The sequence below is a fragment of the Eleutherodactylus coqui genome, chromosome 5 (genome assembly GCF_035609145.1).
Source record: "Eleutherodactylus coqui strain aEleCoq1 chromosome 5, aEleCoq1.hap1, whole genome shotgun sequence".
NCBI classification, from domain to species: domain Eukaryota; kingdom Metazoa; phylum Chordata; class Amphibia; order Anura; family Eleutherodactylidae; genus Eleutherodactylus; species Eleutherodactylus coqui.
In genome coordinates, this window is record NC_089841.1 from 7942872 (window position 1) to 7969829 (window position 26958).

Sequence of the window (26958 nt, forward strand, 5' to 3'; positions counted from 1 at the left end):
GCCAGCACTTGTGCAGTCTGTCTTGCCCTACTGTGGGCACATATACCAGGCTCCTCTGTGCCAGTCCAGCTCTGAATTCCAGGACATCGGTATCTCCACTGTCCTGTGGATGATGGTCATCCATATTTGAAATACAGCAAGGGAGTTTTAACCCTTTCATGTCCCATAACGTACATTTACATCCTGGCCGAGTATAGTTTGACAGCTGACACCCGCCTGCATGAACGATCGCAGGTTTTAACCCTTTAAATGCTGCTTTCAATTCTGCCAACAGCATTTAAATGCCCGTATCGGTACTCGGGTATTCCGAATGTTCCCACCCACGATGAAATCTTGAGGTGCCATTAGGTTGTCATGGCAGCCTGGGGTCTTCTGAATGCATACACGGGACACTACTCGGACGAGTGAGGGGACATCCTACTCGTTGATTTAGTTTCCTGGAGAAAATCTCTCTGTCTTGGTGCCGTTTGAAAGTGGGCTTTGTGAAGAACATGTCTATGGACTTTCTGTTTGCCATGTAAAGATGGATCTATGGCTCCTTGAACAACCCATCCTCACAGGCTTCTCCGGCTGCTGTTTCACATGTCCCCCTATATCTATATATAGTTATTAAGGCGCCCCCTTGTTACAGTCCTGGGTATAATAGATGATGGGAGAGATCTCTGTACTGACCCCTGATATATCTATACATAGTTATTGGAGCACCCCTTGTTACAGTCCTGGGTATAATAGATGATGGGAGAGATCTCTGTACTGACCGCTGATATATTATACATAGTTATTAGAGCGCTCCCTTGTTACAGTCCTGGGTATAATAGATGATGGGAGAGATCTCTGTACTGATCCCTGATATATCTATACATAGTTATTAGAGCGCCCTCTTGTTACAGTCCTGGGTATAATAGATGATGGGAGAGATCTCTGTACTGACCCCTGATATATTATACATAGCTATTAGAGCGCCCCCTTGTTACACTCCTGGGTATAATAGATGATGGGAGAGATCTCTGTACTGACCCCTGATATATCTATACATAGTTATTAGAGCGCCCCCTTGTTACAGTCCTGGGTATAGTAGATGATGGGAGAGATCTCTGTACTGACCCCTGATATATTATACATAGTTATTAGAGCGCCCCCTTGTTACAGTCCTGGGTATAATACATGATGGAGAGATCTCTGTACTGACCCCTGATATATCTATACATAGTTATTAGAGCGCCTCCTTGTTACAGTCCTGGGTATAATAGAGGATGGGAGAGATCTCTGTACTGACCCCTGATATATCTATACATAGTTATTAGAGCACCCCCTTGTTACAGTCCTGGGTATAATAGATGATGCGAGAGATCTCTGTACTGACCCCTGATATATTGTACATAGTTATTAGAGCGCCCCCTTGTTACAGTCCTGGGTATAATAGATGATGGGAGAGATCTCTGTACTGACCCCTGATATATCTATACATAGTTATTAGGTCGCCCACTTGTTACAGTCCTGGGTATAGTAGATGATGGGAGAGATCTCTGTACTGACTCCCTGATATATTATACATAGTTATTAGAGCACCCCCTTGTTACACTCCTGGGTATAATAGATGATGGGAGAGATCTCTGTACTGACTCCCTGATATATTATACATAATTATTAGAGCGCCCCCTTGTTACAGTCCTGGATATAATAGATGATGGGAGAGATCTCTGTACTGACCCCTGACATATTATACATAGTTATTAGAGTGCCCCCTTGTTACAGTCCTCGGTATAATAGATGATGGGAGAGATCTCTGTATTGTTCCCCTGGTATATTATACATAGTTATTAAAGCGCCCTCTTGTTACAGTCCTGGGTATAATAGATGATGGGAGAGATCTCTGTACTGACCCCTGATATATTATACATAGTTATTAGAGCGCCCCCTTGTTACAGTCCTCGGTATAATAGATGATGGGAGAGATCTCTGTACTGACCTCTGATGTATTTTACATAGTTATTAGAGCGCCCCCTTGTTACTGTCCTGGGTATAATAGATGATGGGAGAGATCTCTGTACTGACCCCTGATATATCTATACATAGTTATTAGAGCGCCCCCTTGTTACAGTCCTTGGTATAATAGATGATGGGAGAGATCTCTGTACTGACCCCTGATATATTATACATAGTTATTAGGTCGCCCACTTGTTACAGTCCTGGGTATAATAGATGATGGGAGATATCTCTGTACTGACCCTGATATATCTATACATAGTTATTAGAGTGCCCCCTTGTTACAGTCCTGGGTATAATAGATGATGGGAGAGATCTCTGTACTGACCCCTGATATATTATACATAGTTATTAGAGCGCCCCCTTGTTACAGTCCTGGGTATAAATAGATTATGGGAAACTCTGTGCGCCATGTGTTATTACAGTACTGTAACAATGACTTTCTATCCTCCTATACATGTATTTTAGTGCAGACATCTACTTGTAGGCATTGGGAGAGGCACGGGCGTGCCTGTTAGGCCATGTCCATATCATGCCTGGAGCCTACATTTGGCATATACACTGGGACATGTTCCTGGGTAACATAGACATAACACTTCAGCTACCCAACAGAGGCCTGAAGTGTGCTCTCTTGTCCTCCGCCGGACTGTGAAGGTTCGCTATACCATTTTGATGTGGTGTTGAAAAGTGTAGTAGATTACAGTATTCCATATGAAGGTATATAGGAAAAACAGGGCGTGCCCAGAGCTCTATATACTCTGCCCACATGTCATAGCAACTGTGTGTCTAGGGAATGTTTTGAAGGGAGGCTCTAGTACCCAGTTGTACCACCTCTAGCTTGGATACAAGATGTGATACAGGTGGGCATGGAGGCTCTAGTACCCTGTTGTACTGCCTCTAGCTTGGATACAAGATGTGATACAGGCAGGCATGGAGGCTCTAGTACCCTGTTGTACTGCCTCTAGCTTGGATACAAGATGTGATACGGGTGGGCATGGAGGCTCTAGTACCCTGCTGTACCGCCTGTAGTTTGGATACAAGATGTGATACAGGTGGGCATGGAGGCTCTAGTACCCTGTTGTACCACCTCAAGCTTGGATATAAGATGTGATACGGCGGGCACGGAGGCTCAAGTACCCTGTTGTACTACCTCCAGCTTGGATACAAGATGTCATACGGTGGGCATGGAGGCTCTAGTACCCTGTTGTACCGCCTCTAGCTTGGATACAAGATGTGATACGGGCAGGCATGGAGGCTCTAGTACCCTGTTGTACTGCCTCTAGGTTGGTTACAATATGTGATATGGGGGCATGGAGGCTCTAGTGCCCTGTTGTACCACCTCTAGCTTGGATATAAGATGTGATACGGCGGGCACGGAGGCTCAAGTACCCTGTTGTACTACCTCAAGCTTGGATACACGATGTGAAAGGGGGGGGGCATGGAGGCTCTAGTACCCTGTTGTACCACCTCAAGCTTGGATACACGATGTGAAAGCGGGGGGCATGGAGGCTCTAGTACCCTGTTGTACTGCCTCTAGCTTGGATACAAGATGTGATACAGGTGGGCATGGAGGCTCTAAGACCCAGTTGTACCACCTCAAGCTTGGATACAAGATGTGATACGGCGGGCATGGAGGCTCAAGTACCCTGTTGTACCACCTCAAGCTTGGATACAAGATGTGATATGGCGGGCATGGAGGCTCAAGTACCCTGTTGTACCGCCTCTAGGTTGGTTACAATATGTTATATGGGGGCATGGAGGCTCTGGTACCCTGTTGTACCGCCTCTAGGTTGGTTACAATATGTTATATGGGGGCATGGAGGCTCTGGTACCCTGTTGGGCCACCTCTAGCTTGAATACAAGATGTGATACAGGCGGACCTGCAGGCATTCATGTCCGCCTGTATGGAATCCTATGGCATACTGTTCCACGTCTGCTGTAATTGAGACTCTAGATCATGCATACTTGAAGGCTGTAAAAGTTGGCATTCAAGATGGTCTCTCATTATCTGTTAATGATAAATCTGGTGACCGGGCAGCCATGGCAGTGTGACAATGTTGTGGGGGCTTCCTGTGACCCCCTTGTGTGTGCGGCCGAGTATTATCCTGCTGGAAGCCCCCATGAGAGGAACACATGTGGCTGCAGGATGTCCTGAACATATCGCTGAGCTGTCATTGTCCCTCGTACCACTACTAGGGGAGACCGACTGTCCGATGCGATGCCCCCCATCACATCCTCAGGCAGAGAGTTCCACAGCCTCACTGCTCTTACAGTAAAGAACCCTCTTCGGTGTAGAAACCTCCTTTTCTCTAGATATATATGCAGCATAAAAGATCAGCGATGAAGCTCATCGCTCATTGTTTAGTTTAAACAGCGGCCGTTCAGTAATGTTATATCAATGGAGAGGGGCAGGGGAGCGAGCCAGCTCTGCCAGCTCCCGCACAGGAGCGAGGAAACACAGGCACGGGTGTTGGGCATTGTTTGCCCGACAGTCGTCCCATGTAAATGGACCTTTAGAGTGCTAGGAAGTGATATGAGCGAGCATAAAGTCCTAACAGCCGTGGTGCATGGCTGCTGGGCTAAGATAAAGCAGTTCCTAGTACCCTTAATCTAGGATAGGGGATAACATGCTGCTAAGTGAGGGCCTCCACCAGGATCCCCACCAATCTTGAGAATCGGGGTCCCATGGCCCCCATTGTCCTCACTGCATGCTTTCTGCACCCCCCACATTAAAGAGGAGAATGAATGAAGCAACTGCTGTATTTCTGGGCGCAACTTGTATCGGACAGCACACAGAAGGGGTACTGAAAGCCATAGGACTACATGAGCTCTTGCAAGCCAAGGTGTAGAAGTAGAGGAGTAGGGGGCCCAGGACAGAGCCATGGAGAACTCCAATATGTCGTCTTACCTGGTGATGCGATGAGCTGAAAGTCCTCCATCATGACGTCCTTGTACAGATCCCGGTGTCCTCCTATATACTCCCACTCCTCCATGGAGAAATAGACGGTGACATCCTGACACCTTATAGGAACCTGACAACACAACATACAGTCATCACCCAGACCCTCCTGTTACTGTATAATGTCCCCCACATTCCCCACAGCGTCACCTCTCCGGTCAGCAGCTCCGTCATCTTCTTGGTGAGCTCTAGGATCTTCTCCTTATTGGTCAGGAGGTGCGGGGGAGGCTCTGTGATGGGGCCTGGGGTCCGGCTCCATCCTCCTGACTCCTGGAGATGGATGATGGGAGTCATAGAGTCACCGGATGTATTCACTACGGCGTAATCCTGTGTATGGGGAGAGACACTCAGGGAACTAAACACAATGGGGAGAAACCATTTACACCACAAAAGGCTGACGGCAGGAGAAGAGCACATGGTCCATCTAGTCTGATATCTATATAGAGACATAGCAGATGACTGCAGGGAGAGAGCACATGGTCCATCTAGTCTGATATCTATATAGAGACATAGAAGATGATGGCAAGTGGCGAGCACATGGTTCATCTAGTCTGATATCTATATAGAGACATAGAAGATGATGGCAGGAGGAGAGAACATGGTCCATCTTGTCTGATATCTATATAGAGACAGAGAAGATGACGGCAGGGGGAGAGCACATGGTCCATCTAGTCTGATATCTATACAAAGACATAGAAGATGACAGCAGGAAGAGAGCACATGGTCCATCTAGTCTGATATCTATATAGAGACATAGAAGATGATGGCAGGGGGAGAGCACATGGTCCATCTAGTCTGATATCTATATAGAGACATAGAAGATGATGGCAGGAGGAGAGCACATGGACCATCTAGTCTGATATCTATATAGAGACATAGAAGATGATGGCAAGTGGCGAGCACATGGTCCATCTAGTCTGATATCTATATAGAGACATAGGAGATGACAGCAGGAGGAGAGAACATGGTCCATCTAGTCTGATATCTATATAGAGAAAGAGAAGATGACGGCAGGGGGAGAGCACATGGTCCATCTAGTCTGATATCTATACAAAGACATAGAAGATGACAGCAGGAAGAGAGCACATGGTCCATCTAGTCTGATATCTATATAGAGACATAGATGATGATGGCAGGAAGAAAGCACATGGTCCATCTAGTCTGATATCTATATAGAGACATAGAAGATGACGACAGGGGGAGAGCACATGGTCCATCTAGTCTGATATCTATATAGAGACATAGAAGATGATGGCAGGAGGAGAGCACATGGTCCATCTAGTCTGATAGCTATATAGAGACAGAGAAGATGACGGCCGGGGGAGAGCACATGGTCCATCTAGTCTGATATCTATACAAAGACATAGAAGATGACAGCAGGAAGAGATCACATGGTCCATCTAGTCTGATATCTATATAGAGACATAGATGATGACGGCAGGAGGAAAGCACATGGACCATCTAGTCTGATATCTATATAGAGACATAGAAGATGATGGCAGGAGGAAAGCACATGGTCCATCTAGTCAGATATCTATATAGAGACATAGAAGATGATGGCAGGAGGAGAGCACATGGACCATCTAGTCTGATATCTATATAGAGACATAGAAGATGATGGCAGGAGGAGAGCACATGGACCATCTAGTCTGATATCTATATAGAGACATAGAAGATGATGGCGGGAGGAGAGCACATGGTCCATCTAGTCTGATATCTATATAGAGACATAGAAGATGATGGCAGGAGGAGAGCACATGGTCCATCTAGTCTGATATCTATATAGAGACATAGAAGATGATGGCAGGAGGAGAGCACATGGTCCATCTAGTCTGATATCTATATAGAGGCATAGAAGATGATGGCAGGAGGAGAGCACATGGCCCATCTAGTCTGATATCTATATAGAGACATAGAAGATAGGGGCAGGTGGAGAGCACATGGACCATCTAGTCAACCCTTCTATGTCCTTGCTGGTTACAATGTGCCTTCTTACCGTCCTCCTGTCTTTTCCATCATTACTAGAGGTGAGCGAGCACGCTCGTTTTATGCTGCTGACGAGAGATCTCTCCCCTCCCTCACATGCTGCTCTGGCGAGTACACAGTCACTCGATAAGACTACTACTCGATCGAGCAGCAGTCTTAAACGAACGTGTTCGCTCATCTCTAATCCTTACTTTAGGCCCATTGTTCCCATCATACATAACTGACTGTACTGCGGCCGATCTCCATGTCTTCTGTTGTTCTCCATCACTTGGAAGCTCTTATACAGGACCCTGGATCCTTCCCATCACTTATTACATACTACAATACAGAGATAGAGATCTAGAGCCGCTCACCTCTCCGGTCAGCAGGTAGATGATCTCCAAGGCGGCGTTCAGTAGGATCTCCGTAATCTCATTTCGCTCCTTGTCCATCCTTGGTGGTCATTCAGGAGAAAACTGGCTGATGTGGAGGATCTCGTCCTGCAGGAATCTTTATGAAGAGAGGAGCGGCTGTAATCATACAGGGGACATCATAGGGGACATACAGAAGTCACTTATAGAGCGCTGAGAGATGCAGGTTCTCCATCACCCCATAGATTAAAGGAGGATTCCGATCTACAGGATGCCCCACATATGGCTGACAGATGGGGGTCTCACAGGATGCCCCACACATGGCTGATAGATGGGGGTCTCACAGGATGCCCCACACATGGCTGATAGGTGGGGATCTCACAGGATGCTCCACACATGGCTGACAGATGGGGGTCTCACAGGATGCTCCACACATGGCTGACAGATGGGAGTCTCACAGGATGCCCCACACACGGCTGATAGATGGGGTTCTCACAGGATGCCCCACACGTGGCTGATAGATGGGGGTCTCACAGGATGCTCCACACGTGGCTGACAGATGGGGGGTCTCACAGGACACCCCACACGTGGCTGATAGATGGGGGGTCTCACAGGACGCCCCACATGTGGCTGATAGATGGAGGTCTCACAGGACACCCTACACGTGGCTGACAGATGGGGGGCTCACAGGATGACCCACACGTGGCTGACAGATGGGGGTCTCACAGGACGCCCTACACGTGGCTGACAGATGGGGGTCTCATAGGATGACCCACACGTGGCTGACAGATGGGGGTCTCACAGGACGCCCCACACGTGGCTGACAGATGGGAGTCTCACAGGACGCCCCACACGTGGCTGATAGATGGGAGTCTCACAGGACGCCCCACACGTGGCTGATAGATGGGAGTCTCACAGGACGCCCCACACATGGCTGATAGATGGGGGTCTCACAGGATGCCCCACACGTGGCTGATAGATGGGGCTCTCACAGGACGCCCCACACGTGGCTGACAGATGGGGGTCTCACAGGATGCCCCACACATGGCTGACAGATGGGGGTCTCACAGGATGCTCCACACATGGCTGATAGATGGGGGTCTCACAGGATGCTCCACACATGGCTGCTAGATGGAGGTCTCACAGGATGCTCCACACATGGCTGATAGATGGGGGTCTCACAGGATGCTCCATACATGGCTGATAGATGGGGGTCTCACCTCGAGGTGGGGGGGCTACACTGTTCCTGTAGTTCCTATAAAAGTGACAGGAGAGCCGCAGACATGTGTGGTCACCCCTCCAGTCATTCTCAGTTTGGATGCAGCGGCTACTTCCCCAGGACGATTGGGGAACCCCAGTTCTGTATAGGGGTGTCGCTCCCAGTGGTGGTCACAATCTATCAGACATATACAGGATATCCTGTGGATACGTCCTGGGTGGTTTCACTCATTTGTGTTACATCTGTGGTGGGAAACCTGCTGCATCCGCTGAGAATTTCCACCGTAGAATAGTAAGAAGAGCTGACAGATGGCTGATACCAGAGAGAAATTGCTGTATCTCAGTAGATAGAGTGCTGCAGAATACATACAATCACCGAAGAGCTGGTGGCGTAGCTAGAGGCCACAGCTGTGGTCAGGCTCGTATGCCGGGGGCCACACTGAGTGCGGAGCCTCACAGTAAGGGCCCCCACACACTTGCGTTTGCGTTTTTTACATTAGAAAGTCCCATTGACAATCGCGTTAACAAAAAACGCAAACGCAAGTGTGTGGGAGCCCTAATACTTCCCTAGGTCCGCCCACAGCGGTGTGTCATCCTTGTCTCTCTCGCGGCAGCGGAGAAAACAGCAGAGGACAACACATTGCACTTTGTGACGGGGGGCCGCGGACCCCTTAGGCCCAATGCCCACGGCCGTATCTGCACTGCGGGATACAGAGCAGGCGTTCGCCTTCGCATCCGGCAGCAAATAGCGCCCATAGTATATACAAGGAATGCTTTTGCCTGCCACTGAGCGGAAATTAACTGCGATGGCAGCATGTCCTATTCTAGTGCGAGGCTCGCATGGTACAGGTACGCGGGGGTCACTGCCAGAGAAAAGGGGCTGATTGACAGGTACGCGGGGGTCACCGCCAGGGCACAGGTGCTGATTGACAGCTATGCGGGTGATAGGGGTTAATCATATTTTTAATAACCTAACATAAGAAAGATAAGGAAACAGTGTAATAAATGTGACATTAGTTATTTGGTTGTATAATGTTATGTATTATGGAAATGAAAAATATGTAAAACATTCCGGAAGTTGCTAATAGAACTTGGATATAGAATCATATGTCAAAAGGTATATTCAAGCGTTTATTTGGATGATGATATTAAAATACTAAATGTATGATTAATTAGATTTCATTCAGCCATTTTGATCACAATTCTGAACTCTTGATCAGAATGTACTGAATACTAAGTAGGTGGCTAAAACCAGTTCTATGTGTTTAACTAGAACCAATGCCCCCTCTTTGATGTGCAAATTGTTGATGGACTTTTAAGATTGCATTCTGGTCTGGGAAGAGGTGTAATTAAGTACGTACTCAGACAGTATGGAGCCATCTGTATGTAACTGTTTGATGTCCACTTCACACAGTTTTGCTGATACCTTTTGTTTAGAAGGCTTTTGATTTACAGCCATATTGTAATCTGTTGGAATGAGGACTTGGTCAGCAAAGTAGATTGAAACTTGGTATCAGGTAACATTTGGAAACGCCTTCTTTTCATCTTGCATAAAAACTAGCAAATGTTCAACAATAAACTAGAACTCATTCTGATTCACTAGACTGTGTGTGTAGTGGCTTATTATGGTTCTCACCTATGATAATTCTCCTTTGAATTTGGACTCAGGCAACATTCGCAATGGTCGATGTTGACAGACCCCCAACAGTTTATTTGGCGCCCGAATGTGGGGCAGAGGCTAACTCCTTACCTGCAGCCGATACCTGACGACACTACCTGCCGACCAGCCGGACCAGAGGCCACGGGACCCCAGATCTACAAAACACCGGTGTACGGTAAGCCCTTGACTTGCCACTCCAGCTCTGAGCTCTCCTGACTTCCGTCCCGTGTTGACAGGAGGTGAGTTGCTGCATGTTATATAGGACGCTTCTGCCTGTTATTTACGGTGTTCTTAGTAACCGTGCTAGACGGAAGAACCCTTGTGTGTATATTGCCATGTTGCCTGTAGTAATTGTTGAAATCTGTACGTTGATAGTCTGTGTCATGTTAGCCATAATTTGCTTTTACTGAATCTGTTATAATATCACCAGAAGTTCCCTTAGAAGAGAGGTCTGGTCTCCCCTAAACCCCCCTAAGTAGTCTAAGAGACTGCTGTTGTAGTTCCGTAAAACTATTCCAGGACCAGGGACCAGGGGTCCTTAGTGTACTGTGTGATATAAGGTCCTGTATACTTAGTGATGAATAGTGGGAAATAAAAGGTCTGTGTGACAAATAAAAGGTCTGTGTGACAAATAAAAGGTCTGTGTGACAAATAAGGGGTCTGTGTGACAAATAAGGGGTCTGTGTGACAAATAGGGGTCTGTGTGACAAATAAAAGGTCTGTGTGACCGCCAGATTTACCAGAGGAAGCTGTGTGCAAAGCTGTGTGCAAAGCTGTGTGCATCCTCAATACTGTGTGGTAGTGGTAAATCAAGAGGTAAGTCCATAAGCTGTGTGAGAAAGGGAAGGGGGAGACGTATGCAGACAAGCGTATAAAATATAGAAAGATAGGACTTAGAAAAGCGGGAACCTTTAACTATGAGTTCTGGTAACAGTACAGGAAAAAGCATATGAAAGATATCAGAGACGCCGGTTTAGATAAAGGAACAGACAATATGGGAAGCGTACAGGGCAAGGAGTATGCCTATATGGAAATCAGCTAGAGAAATAGTAAAAGACAAAGAAGGCACGTTAGCTGTGGGAAGAAGAATGTAGTAAGGTGTTTAGAATTTTGGGAGTCTTAGACCAGCAAGCTTGGGAAAGATTCAGAGATAGTCAAAAGGTTGGATAAAAGTATGTAAACTAATATCTTTGTTGTACGTCTTAGTTTTTTGTTTTTTTTTCATATAAATGTAAGAAAGTTGTACCCCATTTACATCTGTGGGGGCTTTTAAGGATATAAGGGTTAAAAAGGCAGAAAATGTTGCGCTGTTAGAAGCGCTTAGCAGGTTTTCTTTTCTATGTGTTTAACTATTTGTATCCTCAGAGAAATATACCTCTTGTCATTACTAATGATTAATGTTGTTTAAAGTCTGAATGTTCTGACTACTTATTAATATCTTAGCTATTGTTCTGTTTCATAGAGAGATAAAATTCAGTGTCATAGAAAGGAAGGCAGACGCTGATGAAATAAGAAACTTGTAATGAATTATGTGAATTATACGGTCTTAAAAATAGAGAATATAGGGATTTTAAGGTATATTTTTGCTTTTTGGGTAAATGTCAGTTCTGTGATTGGTTGGACTTCTGTATCACTGCTAAATGCTGTTAGTATTGTACTGTCGCTGAGAGAATGTTCTGTAGGAGAGACATGCAAACGACCAGTATCGAAGGGGTGGAGCTAGATGATGTAAAAGTATGTAATGTTTCATCCCTCTTTTGTCTACAAAGCAGGGGGGTGAGGAGCTTGGGCAGTTAGGAAAAGTTTTTTTTTTCTCAAATTTGAGGAGACCTTGCAGGCAGGATCAGATTAACAATGAATTTGCTTAAAGAATATCATATTCCGATGTGGCTAGATGTTTGTGGATTATTCTGCCTTGTTGTAATTCATGTCTCTGTTATTTGTACTAATATCTTACAAGCCTTATCTGCATCCATCAAATTCTCACCGGATGGATCGGTACGGGTTGAGACCTCAAGTGACAGTTCAGAAAAGGTTTGTAAACTAACTGCTCTCTTGGTAGATCCAGCTCATGTATTTTGTGTTGATAGCTACTGCAGAAACTCAGCTTTCCGCAGGTCCTGACAAATAGTAAGCCACCTCCAAGACAAACTCCAATTCTGCAAAACAAAGGTTGTTTTCCTGGGTCATTGCTTAGCCCAAGGAACTGGACATCTGACATAGGTGATCCAGGTATTGCAGGTCAGCAATTTTTAATTTTTTTTTTTTATAAGGTTCTGATCTATTTTAAATAGAATACCAGCCTGATTGTCTAGCGGTAATCGGTGCAAGGGGTTTCAGGAGTGCCGATTCAGCTGGCAGAAACTGAACCGCTAGAGGTAATGTTTAAAGGGTCGTGATGCCTCACTCGCTTCCTTGTGCTGGAAAGTCCTGAAAGCATATTGGGAACCGACGTGATGGGACCCTTGGGATGTTGTATCGAACTTCACCCGTCCGGTGAGGCTCGTATACACCCCAGGTCTAAAAGTCACCCGACCTTCTGTCGGATGGCAGCAGACCTAGCGACACCTCTCCCTGTCTTCACTCTAACGCACGCAGAGAAACAAGTTCTTAGTGTTGTTCCTTCGAGCCTTTGGGCTACCAGTCAGACGGACCTCGACAGACTGTCAGTATTTGTTTGCATTTACTTTCAGAGGAAAGCAGTACTGTTGGACAGTGCTGCCACAAGGGGCTCAGTATAGCCCAAAACCAGTTCACCAGATGCATGAAGCTGGTATCAGACACCTGGCCAATTCCCGAGGGCACCTCCCTCTTGTAATATGTTGATGATTAATTTTTATTTTCTTTTATGTACTGCTGACACAAACAGTTACCTCAATGCATCACTAAGCCTTTTGTGTTTCCTCCATCAGAGTAGAACGGCTGCAAAGCCAGCAAAGAGAAACTTCTTAGATCACACCATGGTGATCTACACCCCACATGACATACATGGAATCCTGACACAGGTAAGCCGTAGACATCTGTCCCTTGCTAGACAGATCAAAATGGAACTTGCAGTACACTCTTCATCCAATGTCTCATTTCAACGTTGCACCACTTTGAATCCGGCCACCTTATTACCATTAGGTGACACTGATTCAAATGGGGGAGTAAGTACAGAGGACCAGCTCTTTGCAAATTCTCTGACTGATGAGGAGGAGGAGGCCTTTGACGCAGAACACCAGCATGATTGTGCAGCGCTCATGGAGCAGGAGACAGCTGGGTTCACACATGTCACTGACAAACCTCTCCTAAACCCCCACCTTGAAATGTTTGTGGATGGATCTAGATACCTGAATGACGAAGGAAGGTTTGCAACAGGTTTTGAAGTAGTCACACTGAATGAGATGCTTGTACAAAAGCCAATGCCGCCATACATGTCAGCGCAGGAACTGAGGCCTGTACGATTGAAAAAGATACCACTACTAACATCTACACTGATTCCAGGTACGCCTTTGGTACTGCACACGATTATGGACCCATCTGGCGGTCCAGGAGCTTTCTCACGGCACAAGGCAAGCCCATTAAGATTAAATGCAGGCTATCATGTTGCCAGAACAAGTGGCCATAATAAAGGTTAAAGCACACACCCAGCGGCAGTCACCAGAGAGCAAGGGAAACGACATTGCGGATAGGGCAGCCAAGGCTGCAGCTCTCCTGGACAGGACGCAAGACCCCTTGTGCTGTAAGTTGGATCTTGGTCCCACCACTCTTGTTGATTTGGGATTTGGCGTCCTACGGGACGTAGATGATGTACCAGCGGCCGCCTACCCCCACCTCGCTGTCCTAGCTCACGGGAAAGTGCATGCCTCTCGGAATGCCATGGTTTCTGTTATGGACAAGGTATGGTATGCTCCAGGGTTCGACAGGTTGGCGAAGGCATATGTGAAGTGCACACCCAGACCATTGTACCCCTTTCAGAGATTGCAAATCGACTACATCCAGCTTCCCAAATCAGGCAGGTATGAGTATGTCCTTGTGTGCGTGGACCTGTTCAAAGCCACCACACAATGTACAGTGACTAAACTTGTGTCAGAACTTGTATGTAGATTTGAGGTACTAGAGACAATTAAGAGTGACAGAGGTACACAATTTACAGGTGAAGTGATGCGAGAGGTGATGTCAGCCTTGGGGTGGAACAAGCCTTCCATACTCCATACCACCCGCAGAGTTTAGACAAAGTTGAAAGAACTAAAATGGTACGCATAAGTTAAAAGAAGTGTTGTTTGGCTCTATGCCAAGATTAGGCCTGTACCATCCACAGGCCCTACAGCAGGGGTGTGATAAGGTTATTGAATATGTACAAGAACTATGTCGTAAACTGAAAATAACACACGGTCTAGCGTTTTCTCCAATCCCAGACCCTGACGACCTAGAGGGGACTCACTTTTTGCAGCTTGGAAACTGGGTGGTCGCAAAAAGACACGTAAGAAAGGCCTTGGACCCAAGGTTTGACAGACCATACCAAGTTCTGTTGACAACACCTACTTCGGTAAAAGTAGAAGGGAGAGCTACCTGGATACACGCCTCCCACTGCAAGAAAGTTCCCGAGCCAGAGGAAAAGTGATGGGTGGGATCCCGGCGTTGTTTGGGAGGGGGAGGGGTACTGGGCATTTTGACTTTGACATCTACATTTTGTCTTATTGGACTGTCCTCTTATTGGGGAACACCACTACAAACGATCCACATTGAGAAGCGATGGACTGGATGGGCAAATATTTCCCACATGTGTATGCCCAACCTCAGGAGTGGAGAGGACATTTTGCGGACTTGTCTATTATCTGTCCCCACTCCTGTAGAGACTCTTCGAGACATATACTCAAATGTACACAATGATATTGATGTAGTACATGACAATGTTGTTCAGGAAAACACCTTCCTTAATATATATGAATATTGTACCCATTGCGATACCGTTGAACATAAACATTGGACGAATATGACTCGGTTTTAGGTGAGAAATGTTGCGTTGGCTGAAGAGTGTTATAATTTTACTGGTGACCCTAATGAAATCGAGAAATGTTAACAAATTAAGGTCATAAATGCCATAAAGGTAGCTAAATGTACTGAATGCCTATTTTTCTGCCCACATTTAAATGTCTTGATATCCTAGATGGACACAGAGTGCACCCTTCCTACCTGGGGACCCGGCTGAAGCCGGCACCAACGTGTGACAGGACCAGGAGATAATGGTGGCTCTGATGTCCAAATGGGGGATTGATAGGGGTTAATCATATTTTTAATTACCTAACATAAGAAAGATAAGGAAACATTGTAATAAATGTGGTAATAGTTATTTGGTTGTATAATGTTATGTATTATGGAAATGAAAAATATGTAAAACATTCCGGAAGTTGCTAGTAGAATTTGGATATAGAATCATATGTAAAAAGGTATATTCAAGCGTTTATTTGGATGATGATTTTAAAATACTAAATGTATGATTAATTAGATTTCATTCAGCCATTTTGATCACAATTCTGAACTCTTGATCAGAATGTACTGAATACTAAGTAGGTGGCTGAACCAGTTCTATGTGTAAACTAGAAACAATGCCCCCTCTTTGATGTGCAAATTGTTGATGGACTTTTAAGATTACATTCTGGTCTGGGAAGAAGTGTAATTAAGAATGTACTCAGACAGTATGGAGTCATCTTTACGATCATATGTAACTGTTTGATGTCCACTTCACACAGTTTTGCTGATACCTTTTGTTTAGAAGGCTTTTGATTTACAGCCATATTGTAATCTGTTGGAATGAGGACTTGGTCAGCAAAGTGGATTGAAACTAAGTATCAGGTAACATTTGGAAACGCCTTCTTTTCATCTTGCATAAAAACTAGCAAATGTTCAACAATAAACTAGAACTCATTCTGATACACTAGACTGTGTGTGTAGTGGCTTATTATGGTTCTCACCTATGATAATTCTCCTTTGAATTTGGACTCAGGCAACATTCGCAATGGTCGACGTTGACAGACCCCCAACACGGGGGTCACCACTAGGTCAGAGGGGCTGGTTGACAGGTGCGTGGGGGTCACCTCTGGGCACGGGGGCTGATTAATAGGTACGGGGGTCACCACCGGGTCACAGGTGCTGATTGACAGGTGCTGGGGTCACCACCGGGTCAAAGGTGCTAATTGACAGGTGCTGTTGTCACCGCCGCGGCACAGGGGCTGTTTGACAGGTGCTGGGGTCACTGCCGGCGCACGGGGTTGATTGACAGGTGTGGGGGTCACCACCGGGGCACAGGGGCTGTTTGACAGGTGTGGGGGTCACCGCCAGTGCACAGGGGCTGATTGACAGGTGTGGGGGTCACCGCCGAGGCTGGGGGGCTGATTGACAGGTGCGGGGGTCACCGCTAGTGCACGTAGGCTGTTTGACAGGTACGCAGGGGTCATCCCAGGAGCACATTGGCTGATTGACAGGTGTGGGGGTCACCGCCATGGCACGGAGGCTGATTGACAGGTGCTGGGGTCACTGCCGGGGAACAAGGGCTAATTGACAGGTGCGGGGGTCACAGCCAAGGCACAGGGGCTGTTTGACAGCTGCGGGGGTCACAAGCACTGATTGACAGGTATGTGGGGCTCACCGCAGGGGCTCTGGGGCTGTTTGACAGGTGCGCGGGCCCTTGCCGGAGTACAGGGGCTAATTGACAGGTGCTGGGGTCACTGGCAGGGCACAAGGGCTGATAGGCACGTGCGGGGGTCACGGCCGGGGCACGGGGGCTGTTTGACAGGTGCGGGTGTCACCGCTAGTGCATGTGGGCTGTTTGACAGGTGCGGGGGTCACCGCCATGGCACGGGGGCCGATTGACAGATGTGGGGGTCACCGCCGGGGCACATGGGCTGTTTGACAGGTGCGTGGGTCACCTCCGGAGTACAAGGGCTAATTGACAGGTGCTGGGGTCACCGGCGGGGCACAAGGGCTGATTGACAGGTGCGGGGGTCACGGCCGGGGCACGGGGGCTGTTTGACAGGTGCGGGGGTCACCGCTGGGTCACAAGGACTGATTGACAGGTACGCAGGGGTCACCGCTGGGTCACAAGGACTGATTGACAGGTACGCAGGGGTCACCGCCGGGTCACAAGGACTGATTGACAGGCACGCAGGGGTCACCGCCAGGTCACAAGGACTGATTGACAGGTACACGGGGGTCACCGCCGGGGCACGGGAGCTGATTGACAGGTACACGGGGGGGCCACCACCAGGGAACGGGGGCTGATTGACAGATGTGGGGCTCACCGCCAGGCACAGGGGGCATTTGACAGGTGAGCGGGTCAATGCTGGAGCTCAAGGGCTAATTGACAGGTGCTGGAGTCACGGCCGGGACACGGGGGCTGATTGACAGATGTGGGGCTCACCGCCAGGCACAGGGGCCATTTGACAGGTGAGCGGGTCAATGCTGGAGCTCAAGGGCTAATTGACAGGTGCTGGAGTCACGGCCGGGACACGGGGGCTGATTGACAGGTACGCAGGGGTCACCGCCAGGGCACCAGGGCTGATTGACAGGTCCTGGAGTCACCGCCAGGGCACGGGGGCTGATTGACAGGTACACGGGGGTCACCGCTACTGCACAGAAGCTGTTAGACAGGTGTGGGCGTCACCGCCGGGGCACGGGGGCTAATTCGCAGGTGATGGAGTCACCGCCGAGGCTCGGGGGCTGATTGACAGGTACGCAGGGGTCATCCCAGGAGCACGCTGGCAGATTGACAGCTGCAGGGGGTCACTGCCAGTGCACCGGGGCTGTTTGACAGGTGTGGAGGTCACCGCCGGGGCACGTAGGGCTGTTTGACAGGTGCTGGAGTCACTGCCGGGGCACAGGGACAGATTGACAGGTGCAGGGGTCACTGCCAGTGCACGGGGGCTGATTGACAGGTGCAGGGGTCACCGATAGTGCACGGGCGCTGTTTGACAGGTGTGGGGGTCACCACCAGGGCACGGGGGCTGATTAACAGGTAGGCAGGGGTCATCCCAGGAGCACGCTGGCTGATTGATAGGTGTAGGGGTCACTGCCGTGGCACGGGGGCTGTTTGACATGTGCAGGGATCACTGCCAGTGCACAGAGCCTGATTGACAGGTACGCGGGGGTCACAGCCGGGGGAAAGGGGGCTGATTGACAGGTGCTAAAGTCAGCGCCGGGGCTCGGGGCAGATTGACAGGTGCGCAGGGGTCACCGCTAGGGCACGGGGGCTGTTTGACAGGTGTGGGGGTCACCGCCAGGGCACAAGGGTTTTTTGACAGGTGTGGGGGTCACCGCCGGGTCACGGAGGCTGATTGACAGGTGCGGGGGTCACCGCCGGGGCATGGAGGCTGATTGACAGGTGCGGGGGTCACTGCCGGGGCATGGGGGCTGTTCTCGCAGTCGGAATCAGACCCGGCTGTGGACATTTAGCCTTACTGGACCTGCTGGGTAACCCCGCCCACTACCAGCAGGTGAAGCATGGCCCGGGTCACCTGCAGGGGGCGGTAACCTCACAGCCGCAGCTCCTCTGTGCCGGGGATCTCACAGACACCAGCTGACGTCAACTTACCGCAGCGTAAACCCGGCTGATAACAGCACAGCCACGGTGGGTGAAGGACCTGCGGTGACGTCACGCCCATGTGACCAGACATGTGACCTCCAGAGTGGGAGGAGCCAGGATGGAGCTGAAGAGGTGGTTGGTTTCTTGAAAGAGCGTCAGTTGGAGGAGAGGAGACTGTGGGGGCTCTGGGGGTGTGATGCTCTGCAGTACTGGGGGTCCTCTCCTCCTACAGGTGTAATACTCTGCAGTACTGGGGGTCTCTCCCCCTACAGGTGTAATACTCTGCAGTACTGGGGGTCCTCTCCTCCTACAGGTATAATACTGTGCAGTACTGGGGTCCTCTTCCCCTACAGGTGTAATACTCTGCAGTACTGGGGTTCCTCTCCTCCTACAGGTGTAATACTCTGCAGTACTGGGGGTCCTCTCCTCCTACAGTGTAATACTCTGCAGTACTGGGGGTCCTCTCCTCCTACAGTGTAATACTCTGCAGTACTGGGGTCCTCTCCTCCTACAGTGTAATACTCTGCAGTACTGGGGGTCTCTCCTCCTACAGGTGTAATACTCTGCAGTACTGGGGGTCCTCCCCTCCTACAGGTGTAATACTCTGCAGTACTGGGGGCCTCTCCTCCTACAGGTGTAATACTCTGCAGTACTGGGGGTCCTCTCCTCCTACAGGTGTAATACTCTGCAGTACTGGGGGTCCTCTCCTCCTACAGGTGTAATACTCTGCAGTACTGGGGGTCCTCTCCTCCTACAGGTGTAATACTCTGCAGTACTGGGGGTCCTCTCCTCCTACTGGTGTAATACTCTGCAGTACTGAGGGTCCTCTCCTACAGGTGTAATACTCTGCAGTACTGGGGGTCCTCTCCTCCTACAGGTGTAATACTCTGCAGTACTGGGGGTCCTCCCCTCCTACAGGTGTAATACTCTGCAGTACTGGGGGTCTCTCCTCCTACAGGTGTAATACTCTGCAGTACTGGGGTCCTCTCCTCCTACAGGTGTAATACTCTGCAGTACTGGGGGTCCTCTCCTCCTACAGGTGTAATACTCTGCAGTACTGGGGGTCCTCTCCTCCTACAGGTGTAATACTCTGCAGTACTGGGGTCCTCTCCCCCTACAGGTGTAATACTCTGCAGTACTGGGGGTCCTCTCCTCCTACAGGTGTAATACTCTGCAGTACTGGGGGCCTCTCCTCCTACAGGTGTAATACTCTGCAGTACTGGGGGCCCCTCCACCTACAGGTGTAATACTCTGCAGTACTGGGGCTCCTCTCCTACAGGTGTAATACTCTGCAGTACTGGGGGTCCTCTCCCCCTACAGGTGTAATACTCTGCAGTACTGGGGTCCTCTCCCCCTACAGGTGTAATACTCTGCAGTACTGGGGGTCCTCTTCACCTACAGGTGTAATACTCTGCAGTACTGGGGGTCCTCTCCTCCTACAGGTGTAATACTCTGCAGTACTGGGGTCCTCTCCTCCTACAGGTGTAATACTCTGCAGTACTGGGGGTCCTCTCCTCCTACAGGTGTAATACTCTGCAGTACTGGGGGTCCTCTCCTCCTACAGGTGTAATACTCTGCAGTACTGGGGTCCTCTCCCCTTACAGGTGTAATACTCTGCAGTACTGGGGGTCCTCTTCACCTACAGGTGTAATACTCTGCAGTACTGGGGGTCCTCTCCTCCTACAGGTGTAATACTCTGCAGTACTGGGGGCCTTTCCTCCTATAGGTGTAATACTCTGCAGTACTGGGGGCCTCTCCCCCTACAGGTGTAATACTCTGCAGTACTGGGGATCCTCCCCTCCTACAGGTGTAATACTCTGCAGTACTGGGGGTCCTCTGCTCCTACAGGTGTAATACTCTGCAGTACTGGGGTCCTCTCCCCCTACAGGTGTAATACTCTGCAGTACTGGGGGTCCTCTCCTCCTACAGGTGTAATACTCTGCAGTACTGGGGGTCCTCTCCTCCTACAGGTGTAATACTCTGCAGCACTGGGGGCATCTCCCCCTACAGGTGTAATACTCTGCAGTACTGGGGGTCCTCTCCTCCTACAGGTGTAATACTCTGCAGTACTGGGGGTCCTCTCCTACAGGTGTAATACTCTGCAGTACTGGGGGCCTCTCCTCCTACAGGTGTAATACTCTGCAGTACTGGGGGTCCTCTCCTCCTACAGGTGTAATACTCTGCAGTACTGGGGGTCCTCTCCTACAGGTGTAATACTCTGCAGTACTGGGGGCCTCTCCTCCTACAGGTGTAATACTCTGCAGTACTGGGGTCCTCTGCTCCTACAGGTGTAATACTCTGCAGTACTGGGGGTCCTCTCCTCCTACAGGTGTAATACTCTGCAGTACTGGGGGTCCTCTCCCCCTACAGGTGTAATACTCTGCAGTACTGGGGCTCCTCCCCTCCTACAGGTGTAATACTCTGCAGTACTGGGGCTCCTCTGCTCCTACAGGTGTAATACTCTGCAGTATGGGGGCTCCTCTGCTCCTACAGGTGTAATACTTTGCAGTACTGGGGTCCTGTACTCCTACAGGTGTAATACTCTGCAGTACTGGGGGCTTCTCCTCCTACAGGTGTAATACTCTGCAGTACTGGGGTCCTCTCCTCCTACAGGTGTAATACTCTGCAGTACTGGGGTCCTCTGCTCCTACAGGTGTGATACTCTGCAGTACTGGGGGCCCTCTGCTCCTACAGGTGTGATACTCTGCAGTACTGGGGTCCTCTGCTCCTACAGGTGTGATACTCTGCAGTACTGGGGTCCTCTGCTCCTACAGGTGTGATACTCTGCAGTACTGGGGCCCTCTGCTCCTACAGGTGTAATACTCTGCAGTACTGGGGTCTTCTGCTCCTACAGGTGTGATACTCTGCAGTACTGGGGGCCTCTCCTCCTACAGGTGTGATACTCTGCAGTACTGGGGGCCTCTCCTCCTACAGGTGTGATACTCTGCAGTACTGGGGGTCCCTCCTCCTACAGGTGTAATACTCTGCAGTACTGGGGGCCTCTCCCCCTACAGGTGTAATACTCTGCAGTACTGGGGCTCCTCTGCTCCTACAGGTGTAATACTTTGCAGTACTGGGGGCCTCTGCTCCTACAGGTGTAATACTCTGCAGTACTGGGGGTCCTCTCCCCCTACAGGTGTAATACTCTGCAGTACTGATGGCCCTCTCCCCCTATGGGTGTAATACTCTGCAGCACTGGGGGTCCTCTCCTACAGGTGTAATACTCTGCATTACTGGGGTCTTCTGCTCCTACAGGTGTGATACTCTGCATTACTGGGGTCCTCTGCTCCTACAGGTGTGATACTCTGCAGTACTGGGGGCCCTCTCCTCCTACAGGTGTAATACTCTGCAGTACTGGGGCTCCTCTCCTCCTACAGGTGTAATACTCTGCAGTACTGGGGCTCCTCTCCTACAGGTGTAATACTCTGCAGTACTGGTCGTCCTCTCCCCCTACAGGTGTAATACTCTGCAGTACTGGGGCCCTCTTCTCCTACAGGTGTAATACTCTGCAGTACTGGGGGCCTCTCCTACAGGTGTAATGCTCTGCAGTGCTGATGGCCCTCTCCCCCTACAGGTGTAATACCCTGCAGTACTGGGGGCCTCTCCTACAGGTGTAATACCCTGCAGTACTGGGGGCCTCTCCTCCTACAGGTGTAATACTCTGCAGTACTGGGGGCCCTCTCCCCCTACAGGTGTAATACTCTGCAGTACTGGGGGTCCTCTCCTCCTACAGGTGTGATACTCTGCAGTACTGGGGTCCTCTCCCCCTACAGGTGTAATACTCTGCAGTAATGGGGGCCTCTCCTCCTACAGGTGTAATACCCTGCAGTACTGGGGGCCTCTCCTCCTACAGGTGTAATACTCTGCAGTACTGGGGGCCTCTCCTACAGGTGTAATACTCTGCAGTACTGGGGTCCTCTCCCCCTACAGGTGTAATACTCTGTAATTAGGGTGGTTGCAAGATATAGCAGGAAAAAATGTTTTTGTTGTATCTTTGATGGAAACCCTAAAAAAGTTGCCAATTGGTGTAAAAATGAGATTATAGAACTGAGCTGAAACTTTCCCAATGTCGGCTCCCATCACCCCTAAGGAATTCCAAAACAGCTATTATAAGTGTTGTCCGCTATAAGATGTGATCGGTTTTCTGCTTGAAACGTGTGGTTTTCCAGTTTAGTGCAGAAGATTCCTGGCTTCATTTCCCACAACTTGTTTGACAAACATACAAATCAGAAGATATTTGGCTTTTTTGTGGCCCGGACCTGGAAAATCGACTTTTTCAAAAAGATGTAAAGATTTGCTCTAAATGTGATAACGTTACTTTCCATGAGTCCATCCTGACAGCACACATGGAGGCTGCTCCGCCTGTGATCCTTGGGACAGGAAGAGGAGTTCTTTAAAAGGCACCTCCCACCGCTTGACTCCAGTGTCTTCCTGTCCCAAACGGACACAGGAGGGAGTTCTCTGTGCTGTGGATGGAGGCTGCGGGCTGCAGAGCGCTACTCACCGGGGCGCGGGGTATCCAGCCAGGGGAGGAAGTTCTGCGGCGTGATCCAGACGTCGGCACCTTCAGTGGGGAGGGAGCGGCAGGTGCGGCTGCTCTGCGCTCCTGTTCCTCGGCGTCTAGCGGCGGCTGGCTTCCGGGTATGGGGCGGTACCGCGTCGTGCGCGATGATCTCAGATGTTGGAGGGGTTACGTCAGACGCAGCGCTGGCGCTTAAAGGCACCAAATTCAAAATTCCATTTGGGAAAAATCCTTCATGTTCCCAGGCTCCTTTTTCTGCTGACAGGTGCCATGGACAGCACTGAGGGAGAAAAAGGGATTGTGCCAACCGTAAGTAGTCCACTTGGACAAAAAAATGGGAACGTTTTTGTGAGTAAGGCTTTCACACCTGGTATTAGTAATGGCTTCTCCTTATAAGAGGAAGCATTAATAACTAAACAGAAAGAAAAGAGGATAAAAAGCTGCGTGTTATGCGCCAAAAAAGTGGACGATAACGCCAAGAGACCCATTTGCTCGGACTGCGCTACAAAAATAGTAAAAAACGAGCAGCAAAACCTGCTACAAGGTATTCGGGAGGTGGTTCGTGAAGAAGTGCAGGTGCTAAAAGAACAAACCTTTGACTCCCTGCCGGGGCCATCCAGGAAAAGGGCCCGCAGCAGGGATTACGGGGTCTCTTCACCTGAGCACTCCGAGAGGGAATTTTCAGACGATTCATCGGAAGTGTCAACCTCTACTCCAGAAGGGGACAAAAAATATTATTTCTGAAATCTGGACCTGGAGGAACTAATTTCCACGGTACGCAATACTATGGAAGTGCCAGATACACCGCAAGTTAGATTAGTACAGGACGAAATGTTTGGGGGCCTCAGAACCCGCCATAAGAAAAGCTTTCCAATCAATGAAAATTTGCGAAACATGATTCTGGATGAGTGGCACAAACCCAGATGGGTCTCCATCATCCAGAAAGACTTTAGAGCGAGACTCTCTTTTACCACAGAAGATGCCTCTCTATGGCGTACTCTCTTAAAAGTGAACGTACCGGTCGCAAAATTAACCAAGAAAACTGCGCTCCCATTTGAGGATTGTTCCCAACTAAAAGACCCAATGGAGCGAAAAATGCAAGGGTTTTTAAAGGGAGTATGGGAGTAAGCTACTACAGTTATAGAGACCAACATCGCGGCCACGTCTGTGGCTAGATCTCTATACCTGTGGCTCGACCAACTAGATTGCCACCTGCACTTAAAGACCCCTAGGGAAGAGCTCCTCAAGTGCCTGCTCCTGATTTAAAAAGCGACGTCCTTCTTAGTGGATGTATCAGGGGAGTCCGTTAGGTTCGCTGCAAGAAGTGCAGGACTTGGGAACTCTGCTAGACGGGCTTTATGGCTCAGATCGTGGGCAGGAGACCAAACGTCCAAATCCAGATTGTGTATGATTCCTCTCGTGGGCGAATGCCTCTTCGGACCAACTCTGGATAAAATTTTGGAGAAAGCGGCGGACAAAAAACTAGGCTTCCCAACCGATTACCTGCCCAAGAAAACCATACCCTTCAGAAGAGAATATATCCCAAGGGGAAGTCGGGTAGGTGGTCCTACCCGAAAGGGGGTAGAGGGAAAACTTCGGGGTTTCCCTCTAGGCCCGACCCAAGATAGTTACTGTGGGGGGTAGACTTCTTCAGTATTCAGAGAATTGGCTGCAGATTTCAAAAAGTCCCTGGGTACTGAAGATTAGTCTCTTCAGGTTATAAAACAGGATTAAACTCAACCCCAGCCCCCCCCCCCCCCCCCGAATAATTTCTGCATAACACCTCTGCAGCCCTCCGACCTCCAAGCACGTTTGGAGGAGAGGGTATTTAATTTAATCAATATAGGAGCTGTTCTTCCTGTCCCTGCGGCAGAACAGGGCCGGGGTTATTATTCCCATTTATTTTTAGTTCCAAAACCAAGCGGTGCTTTTAGAGTTATTTTGAACCTCAAAAATGTAAATGCGTCCGTGAATAACCATACATTCAAGATGGAAACGATACGCTCGACGGTCCCACTAATAGATCGGGATAATGTGATGTGCACAATAGATTTAAAAGATGCGTATTTTCATATCCCCATTCATGCGACATCTCAAAAACTTCTAAGGTTTGCGGTTTACATAAATAGCATTATTCACCATTTTCAATTTATCTGCCTACCGTTCGGTATCTCCTCAGCTCCGAGAATATTTACAAAGGTCATGATAGAACCAGTTAGTTTCCTTCGGGAACAGAATATCAAAATTATCCCTTATTTAGAAGATCTTCTGTTAATCGCGAGCAACAAAAAAAAACATGAGGTCCCATTTAGAGCAGACGCTAGGTCTACTCGAAAAGCTGGGCTGGATTATTAATTACGAGAAATCTAGTCTTGTTCCAGAGCCCAGGAAGATATTTCTGGGGATCCTCCTGGATTCAAGTAAAAATCGATCCTTTTTACCCGAACCAAAAATTTTCCACATCTTGAAGGAAATACAAAAATTTAAAAAGAAAGAAGATGTGTCAGTAAGGGAAACAATGCACATCCTAGGCCTAATGACGGCCTGTCTTCCAGCAGTACCCTGGTCTCAATTTCACTCCAGGTCCCTGCAACAAAAATTGTTGGCAACCTGGGATCGTTCCCAGGAGTCCCTGGAGGAGAAATTCAAGTTACCACTATGGGTAAAAAAATCCCTAGTTTGGTGGCTTGTACCATCAAATCTGAGAAAAGGAGTCCAGTGGTCACTCTCTCCGTGCGTCACAGTAAATACGGACGCCAGCAGTACAGGATGGGGAGCCCAAGTGGCAGGTGAAGCCTTGCAGGGTTCATGGTCTAGGTTCACCAGTACCCACTCCTCAAACTTCAGAGAACTAAGCAGTTTGGGAGGCCCTGATTAGATCGGAAGACATATTGCGAAACAAACACGTAAAAGTATTGTCAGGTAATATGACTATGGTTTCCTTTCTCCGTCACCAGGGAGGCACCCGGCATCCTCGCTTACAGCATATGGCGAACAAAATACTAACGTGGGCAGAGGTCAACACTGCATCCCTCTCGGCAGTTCATCTAAAAGGCACTCAAAATCAGGTGGCGGACTTTTTGAGCAGGGAAAGACTGGATCCGGGAAACAGGTCCCTCAACCCAGAAGTATTCCGATATCTTACGGACCAGTGGGGTCTACCATAAGTGGACCTATTCGCATCAAGGAAAAATGCAAAATGCCGGGACTTCTTCTCCCTAGATCCTGCGGACCAGCCACTATCATTAGACGCACTATCCCAGGAATGGGAAATGCCCCTGGCCTATGCGTTCCCTCCTTTACCGCTGAGAGCCAGATGCCTACAAAAAATCTCACGCAGTCGGACCACAGTAATATTCATCGCCCCGGCATGGCCGAAAAGGCCGTGGTATCCAATGTTAAAATGGTTTGCCATACAATCCCCGATAGCGCTACCTCTCAGAGAGGATCTTCTATCCCTGGGCCCAGTATTGTTTCAGAAAAACCACTGGCTAAAACTGACGGCCTGGCTGCTGAAAGGCAGAGGGTAAAGAAACAGGGGCTTTCCGACAAGGTGATTGATACGTTGTTCAAAGGTCGGAAGTTAGTTACTTCAAAAATCTATTACAGAATATGGGAAGTATTTTGTACCTGGTATAAACCAGAGAGTCCGGATATAGATTGCCCAGATTTCATTAAAATCTTTGACTTTTTTTGCAAGCAGGACTAGACAAA

The 26958-nt window shown here is 48.9% G+C and overlaps 1 protein-coding gene and 1 pseudogene across 1 annotated transcript in view; one reads left to right on the forward strand and one right to left on the reverse strand.

Annotated features, from left to right (window-relative positions):
- Nucleotides 1-26958, forward strand: part of LOC136627280 (oocyte zinc finger protein XlCOF22-like) — a 357854-nt gene that overhangs the window by 259415 nt on the left and 71481 nt on the right. The gene's annotated exons all lie outside the window — the stretch shown is intronic.
- Nucleotides 1-26958, reverse strand: part of LOC136628680 (zinc finger protein 729-like) — a 90109-nt pseudogene that overhangs the window by 16799 nt on the left and 46352 nt on the right.